Source organism: Gossypium hirsutum, chromosome D09 (genome assembly GCF_007990345.1).
Source record: "Gossypium hirsutum isolate 1008001.06 chromosome D09, Gossypium_hirsutum_v2.1, whole genome shotgun sequence".
Taxonomy (NCBI): Eukaryota; Viridiplantae; Streptophyta; class Magnoliopsida; order Malvales; family Malvaceae; genus Gossypium; species Gossypium hirsutum.
This window is the reverse complement of record NC_053445.1, coordinates 235,327-238,738: the sequence shown is the minus strand read 5'-3', so window position 1 is coordinate 238,738 and position 3,412 is coordinate 235,327. Positions and strand designations below refer to the sequence as shown.

Sequence of the window (3,412 nt, the reverse complement as noted above, 5' to 3'; positions counted from 1 at the left end):
ACATAAAAAAGTCAGGAATTCGTAGGAAAAGATTTTATGATGTGGCCGATAAAAGTTTTCATTTGAATGTGACCAAAAAGTTGCGTCAAGATGTGTGTGTGAGATGGAATTCTACTTATTTGATGATTAAATCTTCTCTTTACTATAAAGATGTGCTAGATTATTGGGGCCAACGGGATAAAGATTATCAAATGTTTGCACTTTCTAACGAGGAGTGGAGAAATGTTGCTATTCTTTGCAAATTTTTGAAAGTCTTTTATGATGTGACTTGTATTTTTTCTGGTTCTAATTATCCAACGACCAATCTTTATTTTAGAGGAGTTTGGAAGGTTCACAAGGTCTTGCTTGATACAGTTAAAGGTCCGTATTCATTTTTAACTCCAATGGTTAAGCAAATGCAAGAGAAATTTAATAAGTATTGGGCTGAGTATTCGTTGATATTGTCATGTGCTGCAATTTTAGATCCTCGTTACAAGTTGAATTATGTGCAGTATTGCTTTAATACAATCTATGGTATTCATGCTTCAGATTTTGTTGAGACCATTCTTTGCAATCTTAGACTCTTGTTTGATGAGTATGTTAAGAAATCCAAATCCACGTCTTCCTCTTTGGCTGAGAGTTCTAATGTTTCGAATAAAAATCCTGTTGATTCTGGTTTGGATGAACACAATGATAATAGTGCTGATTTTGTGGGATATTTTGATGAGAGTAATGATTATAAACGGTATTTAAATGAATCTAGCACTAGGAGTGAGAAGTCACAATTAGACATTTATTTGGAAGAACCGGAGCTTGAGTTGAATAGTCAAATAGATGTTTTAGATTATTGGAGCAAAAGTTCAGTTCGATACAATGAGCTTTCATTATTGGCTCGTGATCTTTTGGCAATTCCAATATCGACTGTAGCTTCTAAATCGGCTTTTAGCATGGGTAAGAAAGTTATCACACCTTTGAGGAGTTCACTTAAGCCAAAAACGGTTCAAGCCGTTGTTTGCTTAGATGATTGGATGCGAGCTAAGGGATTTTTCAACAGGTAATTATTATTCTCGTATTATTGTTCGAATTTTTTCTTATTTTTTCATCAATTTGATTATCTAATTATTTATTCTTATTTCATGTTAGAAATTGGTTGCAAAAAGGACGATGACGACGATGACGACGACGATGATGATGATGTTTCTTCGGTAGCTTTTTAAGATACTTTCTTTCTAAATGTTTAAAATTTAATTTAACTTACAATTTATATTTTGTTATGAACTTAAATATGTTGATGGATTAATGTATGAATATTATGGTTTGTTGCTTAATTTTCCAAAGTCATTTTGGAGGTATATGTACTTGTGGAGTTTAACTTATGTTTTCTTATCTCAAATATAGTTTGAAGCAAAATTAGATATTGGGATTTTCACTGAAGCAAAATTACAGATTGGGATTTTCAATGCTTGATTTTGTTGTGATTATTATGGTTAACAACAAACATATGGCTAAATCATTATATTATAATGTTAACATGAAGCAATGGCAGACTTTATTTGTTTATCTATCCTTTGATGAAAAGCAATGAAAGACCTTACTACATATCACTGTATTAAACCAGCTTTAATTAAAAAATAATGAAATAATTAAGACAAAATATGGCCAAGAACAAACAGATTTAGTATAAAATTGTGAGTATGAAATATAATTTGGTACAAACAGACTGAGTACAAACAGATTTGGTAATTAATTTTATTTGGTACTCAAAATAAGTAATTTTTAACTACTTTTGTCTTATTAAATTGAGTATGAAATATAATTTGATATTTGATATAATTTTAATAACAATTAGTTTTAAGTAAGTTAAAAAAATGGGCTGGGCCGGGCAGGGCCCAGGCCTCATATTTTCTCCACGGGCCGGCCTGGGCAAAATCTCAGGCCCATATTTCGGGTCGGGCCGGGCCCGGGCCGGGCAATCGGGCTGAAATTTTTTTGAGGGATCGGCCCGGCCCGGCCCATGAGCACCTCTAGTAAACAGTTAATTAATTTTAACAACGAATTTAAGTAAAAAGGTGATAAATTATATAGGAAAAATCTTATATATTTTTTCGTTTACAATAACAAAAAAAAAAATTCTGCCTACTTTGGCTAATTTACATTACAAAAGATTAACTGGCAACCCTGGATGTCCTCGATGTGCAGGTGGTGTTGAAATGGTGGAGCATGTTTTCAGAGACAGTCAAAAATCAACTGAGATTTGGCGGTTAATGAATTTTAGAGGGCTAACGATGTCACCTAATTCAAACATTAAGGATTGGATGAGCCAATTCTTTTACAACCATTCCAACTGGATGGGTAGAGTTATTGGATGTATGCTTTGGGCAATATGGACTGATAGGATCCAATTTCTACATGAAGGAAAACAGAGGCCAGTAGAAAGAATCAATTTCATTAGTTCTTACATTCAAGAACTTGATGGAATACATATGAGGAAAAGCAATACCATTGTTGAGGAAACATGGTGGAAGGTTTCACAAGCACATACTGTAAAAATTAATTTTGATGCTGCTTATAATAAAAAAGAGAGCAAGTCAAGTTCAGGCATTACCATCAGAAATGGCTACGTCAAAGTCCTACATTCAAAAGTTTCCTTACATGCAAACATACCGACTTCCTTTGCGGCAAAAGTTGTTGCATGTTTGCAGGTTGTGGAACTAGGTTTTTCTGTGAATCTTCCTATGGTGGAGATTGAAGGTGATTCTTTGACAGTAATCAGGAAGATGAAAGGAGATAGAGAAGACAAATCAGAAATCAGGCCTTGCATATTTGACATCAGATCTATGAGCAAAAGATTTGAAAAATGTGTCTTTAAACATGCATTGAGACAGGAGAACAAATCGACCCATATTTTGGCTACAAAAGGTCTTAAAAGACAGGAAGAATTTTATCCAAGTAACGCAATACCTGGTTATGCTGAACAATCGGTGGAGATCAACGAACGAATGCTAGGGTTTCCAGTGACTGGCTAACCGTTAGCTTGATTGGAAGAAGTTTCTGATAAGATACACAAAGCTACCTAAATGGAAAAAGGGATTTCTAAGAAATCGTTGTTCCAAATTACTAGAAATGACTTCCATTTACGATTATGACTTCTTTTGTTGTTTTTTACTTCATTTAATAGTTTGTTTGTTTGGGTTTATGTTTTCGTTGTTTTTTTGTTTGGCGGAATTTTATGTGTTAGCTGTTTGGTCTTGTTTTTGGGCTATTAGCCTATTTTCTAGTATTTCTTCAATAAAAATCCAACTATAATTAAAAAAATATTAAACTCTCTTAAAATTTTGGAAAAGTCTCATTAAATCCTTCAAAAATTTTAAAAATATGAATAAACCCTCTAAAATTAAACATAGATAAAATCTCTTTTTTTTCAATTCCCACC

General features: G+C 33.1%; 1 long non-coding RNA gene across 1 annotated transcript; it reads right to left on the bottom strand.

Annotated features, from left to right (window-relative positions):
* Nucleotides 1–2,049: 2,049 nt before the first annotated feature.
* LOC121221077 (uncharacterized) lies at nucleotides 2,050–3,156 on the bottom strand. Its single transcript, XR_005918358.1, has 2 exons — nucleotides 2,941–3,156; nucleotides 2,050–2,736 (listed from the first exon to the last, which is right to left on the bottom strand). It is a non-coding gene; the product is annotated as an uncharacterized lncRNA (long non-coding RNA).
* Between the last annotated feature and the right edge of the window lie 256 nt (nucleotides 3,157–3,412).